Here is a 20,382-nt window from a genome sequence, read left to right on the forward strand (position 1 = left end):
CACTCTGAAAACAAAACTCAAGAAGCATGATATATGTGGAGCGCAAATCTTGTTGTTTTAATATCATTCTCTATTGACAAGAACACAAATTCCTGGGGAAAATAGATTTAGATTTGGAAAAGTGAAAATAGATACTAAATGTTGGGATCAATTCATGGTCCTATAACAATTTATAACACTCTTCGTGGCTTAAAAAGCAACTATTTTCTTTTCTTTTTCTCTCCTTATTTTAATACTAAAATAATCTTTACTATATTGAACCACATCATTACAACATTCAGAGCCTACATTTTACTTTTCTTGCTTTTAAATTGATTTTTAAAGGATTTCACGTGTGACTATTTCATTAACATAATTTCTTTCCCACCTCTTCCCCCTGCAACTTCTTCTTGACTGTCAATTTACGACCTCTCCATAGATTATTGTTTTGTATGTATATGTATACATAATATACTATATATGTATTCTATTATATATGTATATACATATTATATATAAATATTACGTATGTATATCTTATATTCAGCCTGTTAAGTCCATTTAGTGTTTTTGTTTAGGGCTGTCCATTGAAGAGTAGACAAACTGTCAGGGGTCTCATTCTTGGAGAAGTCTAATTGACCCTCTCCCAGCAGCCATTAATTGATTTTTGCACTTTGTCTAGTAGTAGAGATTTGTAAGAGTTCTCATTCATGGTGGCATTGTGCAGCTCTTGTTTAGGTGAAAATAGTTTTGAGATTTCATGAGGGTAACTTCCCTGTCATATATAAAATACAGTACCAGAGAGCCTTATTCCCTGCCTCTTACAGTCTTTCCAGTCCATCTTTCAAAATATTTCCTGAGCTTTATTACAGGGGTTGTGTTGTAGATATGTTAACTGGGCTTGTACACCCCATGAATGGCTGTTCTCTGCACTTTGATAAGTTATAGATCTTGTAAATGATCCATGTCTGTGAGGAAAAAGAAAAAAAAAAAACTTCTTTGATGAAGGCTGAGACCTACAATCCCTATCTGAGTTTGGAGCCTGGGATCTTCTTGAAGAGTCATTTGTGTGAGTTCACTTTGAAAGGCTGAAGAAGGTGGAATGCCATCAGTAATGAAAGTACCCCGCCCCACACACACACTACACACTCATTCAGGAGGAATGAAGTTTGTTCACTGTAGATAGCTTCCTTTCTCACTTTTATTATAGCAAGGCCCCAGCATAGCGATACCACCCACTTCCAAAGTGGCTCTTTCATCTTTTTTTTCTCCTGTATGTTAATCCTCTCTAGAAACACTTTCATAGGCATACATGGAAATGGAATGGGTTTTTACTGTTTCTTTAGGTATCTTTCAATCCAGGGGATATTCATGATCATACATAGGTAGTCACGAGATCAAGAGAAACTTAGAGATAGCAACTCAGAATTTTTTTTTTTTTTTGTTTTGTTTGTTTGTTTTTTTTTCAATGCAGTTTATTCAGGAACATTGAACAATCCTCGGACCCCGGGGAAAGCCAGCCCACAGCTTAAATAGCCTCTGGGTAGCCAACCCAGGCGTGCCACGGGGGCAATGCAGATAGGTCCACATACATGGAAGCAAGCCAGATCCTCGGCCTTAGCCAAATGTGGAGTTGTTCGTGACAGAGAGCACTCACCATCGGGAAGGTGGAAGGCGGAAACCAGCTCCATCTTTAAGGCATAGCATTCCGCAGCTCTCTACAGTTCCCCCTTTTTGTTTTAGACGTCTATATCCCCCATTTTTATTCATTATTAGCCAGATAGAGCCAAGTAATTGTGGTAATGATACTTGCTTTTTTTTTAAGCCCCAATGCTAGTAAATTTAGGTATGCCCTGGTTACTCGCATGCCTCACTGGGTGCCTGTGCCCATTGATGCCCCTCACGCTATGACTCTCTTCAGACAGAAAAGGGATCTTGGAACTACAGCCACCGTTGTTACTACCATCTCATTGACGGCTGTTGGAGCTACCACCAGGGCATTAGCCATGAGTCATACTGGGCAGACTGCTCAGACCCTGAATAATCATTTAGCCAATGTAGCTCATGCCTTAGTTGTACATAAAGGAATTAATGCTCAACTAAAAGGAAGCTTGATGGTGTTCAATCAGAGGATTGACCTCTTGCAGGAGCAAATTGATACCCTATGGCAAATCGCTCAACCTGGCTGTCAATGAAAGTATGCTGGACTTTGTGTCACTAGCATACAACATGAGAATTTTTCCTACGCTGCAAATCTGTCTAAACAATTGTCGAGCTATATTTTAGGTAATTGGACTGGAGAATTCGATACTACGATGGAGCAGCTGAGAGTGGCCATTGTCACAGTAAATTCTACCGGAGTGGACGCAGGACTAGCCACAGGATTATCAACATGGATTGCTGCAGCCATGAATCATCTGAAGGAATGGGCGGGCATGGGAGTGTTAGCAGGCCTTCTGGTGTTGGCCTCCTTGGTTTGCCTGTGGTATATATGCAAGATTAGAGTCTCGCAACTCAGAATCTTAACAGCACTTTGATATAAAACTGAGAGGAGCAGCCTTACCAGGCCACAGAAGAAGACAATGCAGCCATTCCTGATGTGATCTGATCGACTAAGATCAGAAGGAAGGAGAAGAGGACCTCCGCTATCAGTGGAATTGGGGAGGAGCATGGATGCAGAAAGGGGAGGAAGGGTCGGATCGGGAGGGGAGGAGGGTGGGGCTTATGGGGGGATACAAAATGAATAAAGTGTAATTAATAATAAATAAAAAAACTGAGAGGAATAGTTTTATCCTTTTCCAAAACTCTTATCAATGCAAATGATGCCTTTATTATCCAGAGTGGAACTAAGTGTAAAATTCATGTTGGATTTACTATAGAGAAAGATGAACTTACTTAGAGAGTGACTTGACAGGCCAAAGGATTAGTTAAAATGTTTAAGAAGACAGCAATTCATGTTGTCTATGTATATATCACTGCCTAAAATATTTAATGGGATTTCTGTATATAAAGGTTTTATTTTATTTATTTTAAAATTTTCTCTAGGAATGGTCAACCAATGACTGGCCCAACCTGAGATCCACCCCGTAGGAGAAAGCCAACCCCTGGCATTATTAATGATACTCTGCTATGCTTGCAGACAGGAGCCTAGCATTACTGGCCTGTGAGAGGCTCCACCCAGCAGCAGGATGAAACAGATATTGAGACAGACGGCCAAAAATTAGGTGGACTTTGGAGCATTTTGTGGAGGAGAGTGGAGTAGTTTAGAAGTACCTGGAGTGGACTAGAACTTCTCAAGAAGACCAACAGTGTTAACTAACATAGGCCCATAGGCTTAAAGAGACTGAAGTACCAACCGGAGAGCACACATGGATTGGACTTAGGCCCATGACACATATGTAACTTATGGACAGCTTGGTCCACCTCTGGGTTACCTAATAACAAGGGTCATGTGGATCATATCTGACATGGACTCAGTTGCCTGCTTTTGGATCACTTTCCCCTAGCTGGGCTCCTTGCCTAGCCTCAATAGAAGAGGGATATACTAAGTCATGATCCAACTTTCTGGGCTGGGGTAGATTTTTAATGGGGGATCCCCTTTATTGAGAAGTAGAGGAGGGAGGAAGAGACCAAGAGGAGAGGAGGGAAGGGGCTGTGATTGGGATCAAAATGAATAAGTTTATTTAAAAAAATTCTATATTTATGAGTTTGTATGCTGGCTTGTGCATATAACTGCAGTAACTGAAGGGAGCTGAAGTGGGTTCAGAATCCCTGGAGTTACACTTACAGCTGACTGGGAGCCACCCTCCATGGGTTTTAGGAACTGAACTATGGTCCTTTAAGAGAGCAACATGAGCTTTCCAGTGTTGAGCCATCTCTCCAACCCCACATTCTGAGCAGAAACTTAATCTAGAGAACAAACAAAGAATACTTACATGAGGCCAAGTTCAGCATTATATTTATTCTAATATGTACCCTGTGCTAGGTGTTAAAGAAACAGTCCTCTATAGTTTTCATAAGAGGACCCCTACTGCCTGAATAATATACACAAAGGCATGCTAATATGTGATAGATAAAATTGGTTTTGTTGAATTCTTGTGAATTAATTTTCCCTCTGTTGTTTACATATAAATTTTCTATGGCATGGGAATTGTTCCCTTTTCTCAAATATGAGGTTAAAACATCAGATTGTACACCATTTTAAGGATCCATACAACCTGGGAGTTGAAGACACCCAACTAATGACTGTCATAGATATGTTGGAATAAGAAAGTAAATAACAGATCAAGCATTTCGAATAATAAAGCAAATGAGAATAAGATCCTTCCTTGCCAGGGCATGTGACATGATTATTCACAATGGAGTTTTGGAGACAAACAGATTTGTTTCATAAAATCAGAACCAAAGATATCTCCTGTCAACAAACTTGTCCTTTGTCTAGTACTTAACAGTTTACAAAGATATTACAAATTAATGATATAAAAGTGACCTTCCATGTGAATCAGACAAAGAGGGATGCTAGCTCTCATCCATCTCATGTTCCTCTACTGTGGTCAGAACTGTTTCTTCCATGGAGGTTGTAGTGGACTTTAGATGATAAAGCTGGCTCATAGAAAAGCCACCTCTCAAACTCAGGTTTTATGATGTCAATTGTGTTACGCCTACTTCAAAATTAATTTGATTTTATAGTTTATTTATCATGTCTTTTTCTTATTTTATACAAAATTCTTTTTTTTCTTTTTTTAAATTTTTTTTTATCAGTTACATTTTATTAACTCTGTATCCCAGCCATTTCCTGATCCCTCATTCCCTCCCAGTTCCTCCCTCAATCCCTCATCTCCACTGTGCCCCTTTCCAAGTACACTGATGAGGGGGGGGACCTCCTCCCCATTCATCTGATCCTGTTTTATCAGGTATCTTCAGGACTGGCTGCAAAGCCCTCCTCTGTGGCCTAACAGGACTGCTCCTCCCTTCGGGGTGGGGAGGCCAAAGAGCCAGTCATTGAGTTCCTGTTAGAAATAGTTCTTGTTCCCCTCACTTTGGGAAACCAATTGGTTACTGAGCTACCACAGGCTACATCTGAGTGGAGGTTCTAGGTTATATCCATACATGGTCCTTGGTTGAATGTCAGTCTCAGAAAAGACCCTGTGCCCAGATATATTTGGTCCTTGTGGAGCTCCTATCCTTTCCCCATCAGACTAACTCCCCTTCTTTCTTATGATTCCCTGTACTCTGCCAAAGGTTTGGTCATGAGTCTTTGCTTTGAAAACACTGCTAGTTAGAGTCTTTTAGATGTGCTCAGTAGACTCCTGTCATACGTTCAATGCACATCCCATCTGTCTTTCTAAACGAGGATTGATCATCTTACCCCATGTCCACTCTCTTGATTATCTTTTTTAGGTGTATAGATTTCATTATGTTTATCATATCTTATAGGTCTACATAAGTTAGTATATACCATATACTGTGTTTGTCTTTCTCCTTCTGGGATATTTCACTCAGAATGATCTTTTCTAGATCCCACCATTTGCCTGCAAATTTCATGATTTCCTCCTTTTTGATTGCTGAGTAGTATTCCATTGTATAAAAATACCACAATTTCTGTACCCATTCCTCTGTTGATGGACATCTGGGTTGTTTCCAGGTTCTGGCTATTACAAATAAAGCTGCTATAAACATGGTTGAGCAAGTGTCCTTTTTGTGTACTTGAGCAAACTTTGGGTATATACCTAGCAGTGGTATAGCTGGGTCTTGAGGAAGCACTATTCCTAATTGTCTTAAAAAGTGCCAGATTGACTTCCAAAGTGGTTGTACCAGTTTACATTCCCACCAGCAGTGAAGGAGGGTTCCCCTTTCTCCACAACCTCTCCAGCATGTGTTGTCACTTGAGTTTTTCATCTTGGCCATTCTGATGGGTGTAAGGTGATATCTCAGGGTCATTTTGATTTGCATTTCCCTGATGGCTAATGAGGATGAGCATTTCTTTAAGTGTTTCTCTGCCATTCGATATTCCTCTGTCGAGAATTCTCTGTTTAGCTCTGTTCCCCATTTTTTAATTGGATTACTTGGTTTGCTGCTTTTCAGCTTCTTTAGTTCTTTGTATATACTGGATATTAGTCCTCTGTCAGATAAAGGGTTAGTGAAGATTCTTTCCCAATCTGTAGGCAGTCGTTTTGTTTTGAAGACAGTGTCCTTTGCTTTACAGAAGCTTTTCAGTTTCATGAGGTCCCATTTATTGATTGTTGCTCTTAGAGCCTGTGCTGTTGGTGTTCTGTTCAGGAAGTTGTCTCCTGTGCCAATGAGTTCTAGGCTGTTCCCCATTTTTTCTTCTAACAGCTTTAGAATATCTGGTTTTATGCTGAGGTCTTTGATCCACTTGGACTTTAGTTTTGTGCAGGGTGATAAATATAGATTTATTTTCATTTTTCTGCATGTGGACATCCAGTTGGACCAGCACCATTTGTTGAAGATGCTATCTTTTTTCCATTGAATGCTTTTGGCTTCTTTGTCAAAAATCGAGTTTTCATAGGTGTGTGGGTTTATTTCTGGGTCTTCTATGCGGTTCCATTGATCCTCCTTTCTGTTTTTATGCCAATACCATGCAGTTTTTATTACTATTGCTCTGTAGTGCAACTTGAGATCGGGGATGGAGATACCTCCAGATGATCTGTTGTTGTACAGGATTGTTTTGGAGATTCTGGGTTTTTTGTTTCTCCATATGAAGCTGAGAATCTTTTTTTCAAGGTCTGTAAAGAATTGAGTTGGTATTTTGATGGGAATTGCATTGAATCTGTAGATTGCTTTTGGCAGGATGGCCATTTTCACAATGTTAATCCTACCAATCCATGAGCACAGGAGATCTTTCCATCTTCTGATATCTTCTTCGATTTCTTTCTTCAGAGACTTGAAGTGTTTCTCAAACAGGTCTTTCACTTGCTTGGTTAGCATCACCCCCAGGTACTTTATGTTATTAGTGGCTATTGTAAAGGGTGTTGTTTCCCTAATTTCTTTCTTGGCCCTTTTGTCTTTGGTATACAGGAGGGCTTCTGATTTTTTTGAGTTGATTTTGTATCCTGCCACTTTGCTGAAGGTTATACAAAATTCCTAATAATTACAATATACCATCCAATGTCATTTACTATTCTGTGGAACTGTATAGCTTTCTAGTTTCCCAAAATCTTCTATAGCTGCCATCTTCGGTTTATGATGAATGCTTCAAATTTGAAGTAATATGTGCTAGCTGAAATACTTATTTCTTGGCAAATTTTGAATCCAAAGCTAGAATAGATAATTGCATCCAGAATCCAGATATTTGCAGTGTCTCACACAATTTTGTTAGGACCCAAATAATCATGTTAGGCCTCCTGTGCCTCCTTACTGCTAGACAGTCTCACTTCCTGTGTTATTTACATACATACTCTCTTAGCCTTCCAAAGCAACCAAGGACTTTATGTATTTAGTAATACTTAAAATTTAGATAGAAATTGGCCAGTCCAAAATAAACTTTGTCTCCCCACTCTTCATATATTTCTTGAAGGTTCTCTTTTGTTCTTGCTTTGAAGGTCAGAAGAGGCAGTATAGAGATGTTGAGCACCATCCTTTCTCCCCCAATTCAGGGTCCCGAGGCACATTCCTCATGTAAAATTTATTGTTGTGATTCTCTTCCAAGTGGCACTTGTGGTCCTTTGAAGCCTCTTTAAACCTTAGACTTCATATGCAGAAAGGTACCCCAGCCCATGTCTGTCACCTAAGCAGGCGGTTATGGCAGAAACCACAAGAATTGGTTTAGATAGCAGTGTTCATTCATGTGCCCAGTGGGGTGAACTAGCCAATGTGCTCTCCTTGAGAAGCTGGGAGAAAGCAGCAGAAGTGAAACTGTGTTTTAAGTTTATTCTATCATTTTAGAAAGGCTTAAAAACTTCTATAACTTTATATATAATTTCTATACACATGTTTCAATGTTCTACCCAGTTTACTTCTCATATTATTTAGGGTTGCACAACCCTAAATCTTCAGCTGCTGCTTACTGACTGACCCCAGTCCCTGAATTCCTTTAACACTCTCTGCTTCATCACCTTTTTTCTCTTCTTCACACCTCTCACCCTCTGCCTTATGAAATCCTGATCCACTGTGTAACAACACAAAGTCACCACTGAGTTTCAGGTACAGTCCATGACTGAGACTAAAATGAGCAATAACTTGCTCACATTAATAGCTCTTAAGGGCCGAATTTGAACACTCGGGATTTTAGCAGCTGTTCTCTCTGCTGAACACTCTTCTGATGCTATCTTCAGGGGCTCCTAAGGTTTGAAGACCCACTATCTTCTCATTCTTTCCCTGCAGTGTTTCCTGTACGACCCAATTCAATTACAAAGATGCATTCTCAGCACCCCTGACGTTCACTCATCCTTCCTCATGGTTGGGAGGTTGATTTCTTTTTTTTTTAATTTTTTTATTCTTTTTTAAATTTTTTATTAATTACACTTTATTCATTTTGTATCCCCCCAATAAGCCCCTCCCTCCTCCCCTGCCTCCCCTTTCTGCATGCATGCCACTCCCCAAGTCCACTGATAGGGGAGGTTCTCCTCTCCTTTCTGATCTTAGTCTATCAGTTCTCATCAAAAGTGGCTGCATTGTCCTCTACTGTGGCCGGGTAAGGCTGTTCCCCCCTCAGGGGGAGGTGATCAAAGAGCAAGCCAATCAGATTATGTCAGAGGCAATCTCTCTTCACATTACTATGTAACCCACTTGGACACTAAACTGCCATGGGCTACATCTGTGCAGGGGTTCTAGGTTATCTCCATGAATAGTTCTTGGTTGGAGTATGAGTCTCTGGGAAGTTCCCTGTGTTCAAATTTTCTTGTTCTGTTGCTCTCCTTGTGGAGACCCTGTCCTCTCCAGCTCTTACTATTTCCCAGTTCTTACATAAAATTCCATTCACTCTGCCCAACAGTTGGCCATCAGGCTCAGCATCTGTTTTGATAGTCTGCAGGGCAGAGGCTTTCAGCGGCCCTCTGTGGTAGGTTCCTAGTTTGTTTCCTGTTTTCTTCTTCTGGCTTTCAGAAGCCCTCTGTAGAAGGTTCCTAGGTTGTTTCTTGTTTTCTTCTTGTTCTGATGTCCATCCTCTTTGCCTTTCAGGATGGGGATTGACCGTTTTAGTTAGGGTCCTCTCTCTTGCTTGGTTTCTTGTCTACCCTTTGAGGAGAGATGTTTTCAGGGATTATTATATTTGACCTTTTAATAGTTTCAGTTTCTTGGGAAGACTTTTCTGTTCAACTATTTCGTTTCCTTTGTCATTCTCTTGAGCATTTGTTATGACTGGCTATTCTATTTGATATGCATTCTCATAATTTTTTTTTCTTAATTTTAAAATTTTTATTAATTACAGTTTAGTAACTCTGTATCCCAACTGTAGGTAGCCCCCTCTCTCATCCCCTCCCAATTCCACCCTCCCTTCCTCTTCTTCTCCTATGCCCCTCTCCCAGTCCAATGATAGGGGAGGTCCTCCTTCCCTTCTATCTGACCCTAGTCTATCAGGTCTCATCAGGACTGGCTTCATTGTCTTCCTCTGTGGACTGGTAAGGATGCTCCACCCTCAGGTGGAGGTGATCAAAGAGACAGCCTATGAGTTCATGTCAGAGATGGTCCCTGTTTCTATTATTGGGGAACCCTCTTGGACATTGAGCTGTCATGGGCTACTTCTGTGCAGGGGTTCTAGGTTATCTCCATGCATGGTCCTTCTTTGGAGTATCGGTCTCAGAAAAGACCCCCTGGACCTAGATATCTTGATTCTGTTGCTCTCCTTGTAGAGCTCCTGTCCCATCCAGGTCTTTCTATCTCCCCCTTCTTTCATAAGATTCCCTGCACTCTGCCCAAAGTTTGGCTATGAGTCTTAGCATATTTTTTGATACACTGCTGGGTAGAGTCTTTCAGAGGCCCTCTGTGATAGGTTCCTGTCCTGTTCCCTGTTTTCTCCTTCTTCTGATGTCCCTCTCATTTGCCTTTCTGAATTAAGATTGAGCATATTACCCAGGGTCCTTCTTCTTGAATAGCTTCCTTAGGTGTACAGATTTTAGTATGATTATCCTATATTATATGTCTAATATCCACTTACAAGTGAGTATATACCATGTGTGTCTTTCTGCTTCTGGGATACCTCACTCAAGATGATAGAAGAAGATATCACAAGATGGAAAGATCTCCCATGCTCATGGCTTGGCAGGATTAACATAGTAAAAATGGCCATCATTCCAAAAGTAATCTACAGATTCAGTGCAATTTTCATCAAATTACCAACACAATTCTTTACAGACCTTGAAAGAAAGATTCTCAACTTCATATGGAATAACAGGAAATCCAGGATCACTAAAACAATTCTCCACAATAAAAGATCTTCTGGAGGTATTGCCATCCCTGATCTTAAGCTATACCACAGAGCAATAGTAATAAAAACTGCATGGTACTGGTATAGAAACAGAATGGTAGATCAATGGAACTGAATAGAATACCTAGAAATAAACACACACACCTATGATACTTGATTTTTGACAAAGAAACCAACACCATACAATGGAGAAAACATAGAATCTTCAACAAATGGTGCTAATCTAACTAGATGTCTATGTGTAGAAAAATTCAAATTGATCCATACTTATCACCCTGCACAAAACTAAAATCCTAGTGGATCAAAGACCTCATTACAAAAATGGACACACTAAACTTGTTAGAAGGAAAACTGAAGAAGAGCCTAGAACTCATTGGCACAGGAGACAACTTCTTGAACAGAACACCAACAGCAAGGCTCTAAGATCAACAATCAATAAATGGGACCTCATGAAACTGAAAAGCTTCTGTAAAGCAAAGGACACTCTCATCAGAACAAAACGACAGTTTACAGATTGGGAAAGGAACTTTTCACCAATCCTATATCTGACAGAGGGCTAATATCCAGAATATATAAAGAACTTAAGAAGTTAAACACCAACAAATCAAGTAACCCAATTTAAAAAATGGGGTGTATAGCTAAACAGAAAATTCTCAATAGAGGAACATTGGATGGCAGAGAAACACTTAAAGAAATGCTCATGATTTTTTTAAAATTCTACTTTAGGCTTTTATCTTCCTCAGAATACCATGGTACATGCCCATGCTGCCATCATTGATCAGTGTTCACAAAGTACAAGATTTCTAGTGCTTATTGAGTGAAATCTTCACAGGACCTCTCCTGTAGAGGACTTGTATGAACTCTAAACACAGTTTATGAAAACAACCATGTACCATTAAAACTATTTTAAAAAGACACAAGATAACTTAGTTTTTCAAAGCTTCAGCTTGAAGGGACTGGATAATGATTGAATTGGTAAAGTGTTTGCTGTACAAACTTGACATGAGTTTGATTCCTAGCACTCATATATAAAAGCTAGCCTCAGTGGCACACACCTGTAATCTTATGCTGGAGAGATGGAGATGGGTACATCTCTGGTGATTGGTGGCTAGTTATTCTAGCTGAATTCATCAGCTACAGGGTCAGTTAGAGAGAGAGATGGGAAGTAATCTAGGAAGCCAAATGATGATAGGCTTTGGCTTCTACTACATACAATGTGTACAGATACATGCATACCCACATGCATGGGCATAGACATGCAGACATGTACACTAGTATACCACACAAACACAAAAATATTAAATTAAATTTCAATAGAAAATGCTGATGAGTGCAGGATTGTGGCTTTGTTCTTGGAAGCACTCCTCGCAGTGATGCTGGGGAAAGTCAGCCTCACTAACGCAGGTGTCAATCAACAGAACAGAGTTTTGGCAGAATGCTGAAAAAAAAAAAAAAACAAAAGTCTGTATTTAAGTCCATGAGTACTTGTGAATACTTTTGGGAGACTACAGAGAACTCAAGAAAAAATAAAGGAAAGAATTTGTCCTTTAGAGACAAAGCTGGACTGAGAAAAATTCATGACTCTTGATTTTTAAATGTTTGCATTTCCCAAATATTGGGGAAATTGGAAGCCTTGATGGCTTAAAGCACAGAGGGCAGAGATGGAAACTAACAGTCTGGAAATTAGATGAGGAATTTTCTAAATCAAGGTAAATGCAATAGAGTAAACAGAGGCACCCAAATGCATATGCTGTACAGATCTATGCCAATGGTTTGGTGAGTGACAATTATAATGGAGAGTCCTAAGGGACTTACTTGGCTAGATCAGCAGCAGCTTGGAGCTAAATAAGGTATAAAGACTCTGGTTGTTTATAATATGGAAGAGACAAAGATTTTCATTTGGTTTCACAAAAAGTAACCGGAATCATACAAGAAAATAGTAAAAAATAAAATAAAATAAAAGTAGACATACAATAGTATCTGAACTCTCTCTGTCTATCTCAGAACCTGATTTTAGCCTCTTCTATCTCCTCTCTTCCCAGTTCCCTCTAAATCTCCCCAACATCTATTCCTCCTCTTCTCTTCAGAAAAGGGAAGCCCTCTCATGGATATCAACCAACCATGGCATATCAAGTTTCAGTAAGTCTCGGTACTTCCTAGACAACCCAGTAGGAGAAAAGCATCCCAAAAGCAGGCAATAGAATCAGAGACAGCTCCTGCTCCCACTCTTAGGAGTGTCGCAAGAAGACAACTATAACATATTTTCAGAGGGCCTAGGTCAGTATTATGAAGACTTCCTGGTTGGCAGTTCAGCCTCTATGAGCCTCCATGAGCCTTCATTAATTGATTCTATTGGTTTTCTTGTAATATTTTTAATGTCTCTGATTCCTACAATCCTTCCTCCCCTCTACATGAGGATTCCCCATGTCTGCCTAATGTTTGGCTGTGAGTGTATGCAACTGTTTCCATCAGTTGTTGGGTAAACCATTTTTGGTGACATTTGGGCTAGACACCAAGCTATGAGTATAGCAGAATATCATTAGGAATTATTTCATTAACTTATTTTTCCAGTTGTGTTTGGTTCTGTTATAAGTCTCTGGGCTATCAGCCTCTGGGTCCTGGCTCTCCAGACAGTGTCAGGAATAGGCTCTCTCTCATGGTATGGGTCTTAAGTTGCACTAGTCATTGGTCAGCCACTACCACAATTTCTGTGCTACCTTTTCCCCAGCACATCTTGTAAGCAGGAAAACTTGACGATTTTGTGGCTGGTTTCATGTCCCAATTCCTTCACTGTTTACAGGAGATGGTTGGTACAGGCTCTGTAGCCCCCATTACTAGGAGTCTTAGCTAGGGTCACCCTCATAGATGTAGATTCCTGGGATAGACAACTGTACTCAGGAGTTATCTCTGCCATTAGCTAGAAACCCAGTGCACTGAATATTCAAAACAGAAAACTGAAAGATTGTAATGGAGTCATAGAGAAACAATAATGAGAGATTCTTACGGAAGAAAAAGGACAGCCAAAAGAAAGAAACATCAAGCACACACACACATATTTTTCCAGAAGACAAACAACATAGCAGAGATTTCTTTGTATATGTGTGTGTGTGCATATGTGTTCTTCAGAACCTATGTAACTGCTGTATAAGCTTGCTTGTACAGGGAAGACAGGAATTCTATGGAGCAAGTTGGATAGTCAAATACTCATGCTCTGGTTTCAACTGAAAGACCATGCCTCAATATCTAAGGTGGGAAGCAAATGAGAACCCCAGGTATTGTCATATTGTCAACCCCAGGAAGCCGCATAAATGTGTACCCAAAAGCTTACACAGCTGGGTTCTAAGGATCTGAACTTTGGGCCTCACACTTATGCAGCAAATATTTTCACCAATGAACATATACCTATCTTTCATTATGTTCTTAAAAATGGAAAGAGGGGGTCTGGAATATGAATCAGCAATTACGGAAGCTTCCTGTTCTTCCAGGGGACTAGATTGTAGTTCATAACATAAAAGTGGGATAGCATACAACTGCTTAGGAATCCATCTCCACAAGATCCAATGTCCTTTTCTGCTCTCCTCAGAAACCTACACACCTATGGCACACACATACACACTCTCACACACACAGATAGATGCACACACATAAATGAAATATGCCTTAAAATAACGAAAAGGAATGCTTCAACAATTAAAGAAAAATTTTTCCTTAAGTTTCATAAGTAAAGAAGAACATTCAGTAGAGATGCAGAACTTATAAATAAATTGCTGAAACCTTTACTTCTGTAAAAGTAGAAACTCAGTTGCCAGATATAATTAAGAAAAAATGTTCTGTGAGCTTAGAGGTAAGAAAAAGGGAATTACTCAATCCAAGGGACAGATAGGGAGGGAAAACTAACACCAAATACCAGCATATTCACTTTAGAAGTAAAACCATTCAATAGCCTGGGGACAGATGCAATATTTAAGAATGAAGACTTGGGAATAAAATGACAGTGTTGGACAACTGGTAATGTACAGTGTTATTGGTCCCAAACTCTCACATTTTCTGTATTTATGCAATACTTCAATCCTAAGGTGAGTATGCTACAGAACACACTTTCCCTTGCTTTTGTGTGAGGATTTCTTTGCCTTGATAGGTATTTTGCAGAGATGAATCAAGAAAAGCTGTGCAAAATGTCTGCCTCCAAAGCCTGTTTATGTCTTGTCCTCTACCATTTCATTGAGATGAGCTTGCTGATCTGGCCAGCATTGAGGAGGATGAAAGACATGTGAACAGAGTTAAGGGGTCTCATCATCGTATACTAGAGAAAGCCAAACTCAACCTTCAGATGCACTGCAGACTTGACATTATGTCGAATTAACACAAACTCAAGTCATTTTCTCAGCTGAGAAAATACTGGATAAGATCTGCCTGTACACAAATCTACAGTGTATTTTTTATTAATATGGATAGGCCCACCTCACTGGAAGTGGTGACTGGGCAGGTGGTCCTAGGTGCTATACAAAAGCAGGCTGAGCAAACCATGTGGAGCAAGCCAGTAAACAGGATTGTTTCATGACCTTTGCATCCGTTTCTGCTTCTCGATTTCTGCCTTGAGTCCCCACCCTGGCTTCGCCAGGTGATGAATTATAAGCTGTAAGCTGAAGTAAACTCTTTCCTCTCAAGTTGTTTTTGGTTTTCATGTTTTGTTGTAACAACAGAAATCCTAACTAAGTCAAAAGGAATATATGTGTCTAGTCAAGTCATCATCACAGAGTTGAGTCCAGATCAATAGTCAACAGCACCCTACCTACCCCACACTTATAAATCACCAAAATAAAATCTGGTTTTTAAAATTTTTTAATGGGTCTTTATTAATTTATTTTAAAATCAAAACACAAAATTTTATGGATTTGTTGTGGAGGAGGGGATTTTGAAGAGTATATACATTTTAGAACAAACAACTCTTGATAATTAACATTCTTTTCTTCAAATAGCGTCCTTGGTTGACTCTAGAGTTGTGATAAAAAAGATGGTTTTATTTTACAAGTCAAAGTTCATCAAGAAAGGAAGTAAGGGTAGGAACTGAAAACAGGAACTGGGAGGTGGGAGCTGAGTCAGAGTCCATGGAGAAGCACTGTTTGCTGGCTTAATTTCCTTAACTTGCTCAAGTAGCTCTCTTATACCATACAGGATCATCTATACGTGGGCGGCACCACAGCAGTCATTAATCAATGTTAATTAATTAACTAATCAATACCCCACAGATGTGCCTTCCAGGCAATCGGATAAAGGTATTTTTCTCAGTTGCATTTTCCTCTTCCTAGATGACACTGATTTGTGTCAAATTGGCAAGAAGTAAAAAGAACAGGTAGTTACCATTTTGTGTTGTGACAGGAATTTATGTCCCCTTGGTTCACTCTTTTTCCTTTTAAAGGATTTATTATTCTCTATGTGTTTATGTGTGTATCTCTCTGTGTGAACTCCAAACATATGCAGGTATCTGCGGAGGCCAGAAGAGGGCATTAGCTTCCTTGAAACTGACACAGGTGATTTCGAGTTGCCCCATTTGGGTGCTGGGAACTGAATTTCCTATGGAAGGGCATCAAATGCTCTCTTTTTTCTTTTCTTTAAATCTTATTTATTTATTTATTCATTCATTCATTTATTCATTCATTCATTTCAATTTATTCACTTTGTATAATTGCTGTAGCCCCCTCCCTCTTCTTCTCACAGTCTAACCTGCCCACCCTCTTCTCCCTCTATATCCTTTACCTAGTCCCCTGATAGAGGAGGATCTTCTCCCCTTCTATCTGACCCTAGCCTGTCAGGGTTAGCTGCATCATCTTCCTCTGTGGCCTGTAAGGCTGCATCCCCCAGGGGGGAGGTGATCAAAGAGCCAGCCACTGAGTTCATGTCAGAAATAGCCCCTGTACCTCTTACTTGGGAATCCACTTGGAACCTGAGGAGCCTATGGGCTTCCTCTGAACAGAGGGTCTAGGTCTTCATGTATGGTCCTTCTTTGAAGTATCGGTCTCTACAGACCCCCCTCCACCCAGTTTTTTTTTTTTTTGGCTCTGTTGTTTGCCTTGTGGAGTTCTTGTCCCCTCCAGGTCTTTCTATTTCCCTTTTCTTCCATAAGGTTTCCAGAACTCTGCCCAAAGTTTGGCTATGAGTCTCAGTGTCTCCTTCAATTCCCTGGTGGGTAGAGTCTTTCAGAGGTCACCTGTAGAAGGCTCCTGCCCTGTTCCTTGTCTTCACCTACTTCTGATATCTATCCCGTTTGCCCTTCTGAATGAGGATTAAGCATCTCCAATAGGGTTCTCCTTGTTGTTTAGCTTCTTTAGAACTAGATTTTTAGTATGTTTATCCTATGTTATATGGCTAATATCCACTTATAAGTGAGAATATACTGTGTGTGTCTTTCTGTTTCTGGGATACCTTCCTCAGGATGATCTTTTCTAATTCCCACCATTTGCCTCCAAATTTCATGATTTCCTTGTTTTTAATTGCTGAGTAGTATTCCATTGTGTAAATGTACCACACTTTCTGTATCCATTCCTCCACTGAGGGACATCTAACTGGTTTGAGATGTTGTGGAGAAGGGAAAACCCTCCTCTATTGCTGGTGGGAATGTAACCATGTACACAACTTTGGAAATCAATCCAGCACTTTCTCAGAAAATTAGGAATAGTGCTATCTCGAAATGTAGCTATACCTCCTCTAGGCATATACATAAAAGATGCCCCACCATTCAATGAGGACATTTGCTCAACTATGTCCATAGTATCAAGTGCTCTTAACTATTTAACTGTGTCTCCAGCCACCCCTCCACTATTTCCAAAACTTCAGTATGCTGTTAATTATATATTTAGTGTTACAGGACAGATCTACTACACGTATTCCTTCTACTGAATTGATATTCTGTGCTCTTTAGCCAGTATATATGATCTCCTTCTCCAATCCCCCATTAATTTAGAACTATCTTTTTTGAGAGATAAACTTTTTACATTGTCTTCTTTTAAAACACTGATTTTTCTGAGGTAGGTTTGTTCCAAGCTGCTAAATGATACAGTGTTTAAAATAAGATGGGCTTTCATGTATACTATATTATTTGACAGTTTTTACTATATTGACACCCTGGTGAAGGAGGTACCATTGTTGTCCTTAAATTTTTCAACAGTTCATTTGCAGATAAGAAGGTGGACCGCAAATATTATCGTACTTGACAAAATCATATGGCTGCAAAGAGGAGAAGCCAGGATTCAAGTTTAGTCAGCCTGTGTCAGACATGCTATGCAAATAAGAGTTTTTGTCAAAGGAGTCTTGTCTGTTAGAGATCTTTCTCTCTCCAAATTGTCAGGATTGCATGCTGAGAAAGGAACCAAAAATAAACCATCCAGAAGAAATGTAGAACTTTTCAAAATATGTTATAACAAGAAATTTCTTTTTAATCTCTCTCTTTCCCCACACACCACTGACATACACAAAATACTCTAAAACAAATACTTAAAGTAATAAAATACCAGCTTGGATGTGTGTTTACATTCACAGTCATAGTGTGCCAGGAAAAATATGTGCCTGCTGTTATGGATGGGTGTTAGTTCCTGGGCCTTTGTGTTGCCTCCCACTAACCAACTGTCATTGTCAACATTTTGAATATTGGCCCCTACTTCTATCCTTCAGCACCGCCTTCAAAAAGTGGGGAGAAAATAAAAGTTGCCCATCCTGTCTTACAGGTTCAGACATAAGATTGGAAAGAGTTTACACGTTGGGAAGTAGGAGGCTGAACACTTGACTTGATTGTGCCACTTAATGGCTACATCATCTGGCCAGGCTCTGGACACTGTAGAGACCTGGTTCTTTTTCCTGTGCTATGGGGTCATGTCCTTTCCATAGGACCCAATGCAGCCTTCTCACACCCCCTACCCCCCTTTTCAAAGCTTACCATACATCATATAAGCTGCATATACTATCTCATGATGGGAGAGAGAAATAAGCCAGCTTGCTCAAAGAATTCTCAGTATGGCAAACAGGGTTGAAGACAATGAGGAAATAGTTTAAAGTTGAACCAAATCAAAGAGGGAAAGTACTCAATTTTTTTTTATTAATTACACTTTATTCACTTTGTATCCTCCCATAAATCCCTCCCTTCTCCCCTACCAATCCCACCATCCCTCCCCCTTCTTCAGGCATGCTCCTCCCCAAGTCCACTGGTAAGGGAGGTCCTCCTCTCCTTCCTTCTGATCTTAGTCTATCAGATCTCATCAGGAGTGGCTGCATTGTCATCATCTTTGGCCTGGTAAGGCTGCTCCCCCCTCAGGAGGAGGTGATCAAAGAGCAGGCCAATCAGATTATGACAGAGGCAGTCCATCTTCCCATTACTATGTAACTCACTTGGACACTAAACTGCCATGGGCTACATCTGTGCAGGGGTTCTAGGTTATCTTCATACATGGTACTTGGTTGATGTATGAGTTTCTGGGAAGACCCAGTGGTTTTAATGCATATTTACTCACCACTCAAAGTTATTTTTAGGTAGCCCGCTTAAAAAAACCTTCCTTTTTTTTTTTTTTTTTTCCTATAAGAGACAGTCATACTATGAACCAGGAAGCACTTAAAAAAGAGATATTTTGTGGTCAGGGAAGTTTATACAAACTCTCCTTTTCATATATATATATAAAAGATTGGTTTTATCTATGTGTTTGTAAGGGTGTCTGTGTGCATGCCATGTGCATGGGGTTGCCTGCGGAGGCCAGAAGAGGGCATTGGATAACCTGGGGATGAAGTTCCAGATAGTTGTGATTATTTAACATTTGTCATTCATCCTAGTATTTCTGCCACTGCACTTTTATTCATGGAAAACCTCCTATAAACATCCAAACTTACAGATAAACTTCGCTGAGACACAAAAATTGAGGTGCTGATAGGTATTGTGAGACGACCACCCAAGATCTCCCTGAAAACCTTCATAAAGTACCCAGACTGACAACAGGTCACTACAAGACAGACACTGTAAAATCACCACAAAAATGCTTCTTTTAAGAGCATCAGTCAGTACTTTCATGGGAAATTCTGATTGTGTTCCTTTCATTCCCAAATGGCTAATACTTTGAAATAAATATATTTGACGTGTATCCCTAGTAACTGTCTCCATAGCCTATAAATTTTTAGGAGATTATAAATTTAAAACAAAATGAAATAAAGTTTTTATTTGACTTTTCTAAATCTGTTTCAACATTCACAATAGGATACAAATTAAATTCAAAGTCATATGAAAACGTTTATCCATAAATTACATGATGCTAAAAGAAAGAAAACAGTAGAGTGCAGACTGGCAGTACAGATCATAAATAAAAACCATCATAATAAAGATGATCATTAAAATTTTTATGACAATGGGCATTCATTTCTAGAATGGATGAAAACCCAATTCAGTTAGTATTTGTTGAAAAAATGCAATCAAATTAATTTAGAAAAAAAATCTAAAAACAAAACACAAGTTTTCATTTTTAATCAAAAGAGATAAACAAGGCACCAATATTCAAATTAGAAAAATTATCATTAAATAGAAATTTATTAATAAAAATATATCACTGAATGATGATTAAGATACTCAACTGTGAAACTGCAATGTATGCAAATATATTAAACAGCACAAAGTCTGAACACATCAATAAATGACATCAGAGACATAAGAAGAGATTGGCAGAGTCAGATTACTATATTATTATTTCTGTAAAAGTGGCTGCTTTTAAAGTAATCACACCAAATTCCTGTCTTTCTGTTCTCTTAAAGAGTAGGAGTTATTTGTTTTTCTGGTAAGTGTATGAGACAAATGATAAACAAGATAGATAATAGGAAAAAAACCCCTATAATCAATAATAAAGAAATTCTATGATCAATAATATTTAATCCACAGTTTTCTAAGGACTTCTGCAGTTTGTTTCCATTAGAAAAATATACCGAATTAATTATTTATAAAATAATGGTGACAAAAATTCAATTCAAAAAAATATTTTATAAACCATTTGGGC

The sequence above is a fragment of the Meriones unguiculatus genome, chromosome 12 (assembly GCF_030254825.1).
Source record: "Meriones unguiculatus strain TT.TT164.6M chromosome 12, Bangor_MerUng_6.1, whole genome shotgun sequence".
Classification (NCBI taxonomy): Eukaryota; Metazoa; Chordata; class Mammalia; order Rodentia; family Muridae; genus Meriones; species Meriones unguiculatus.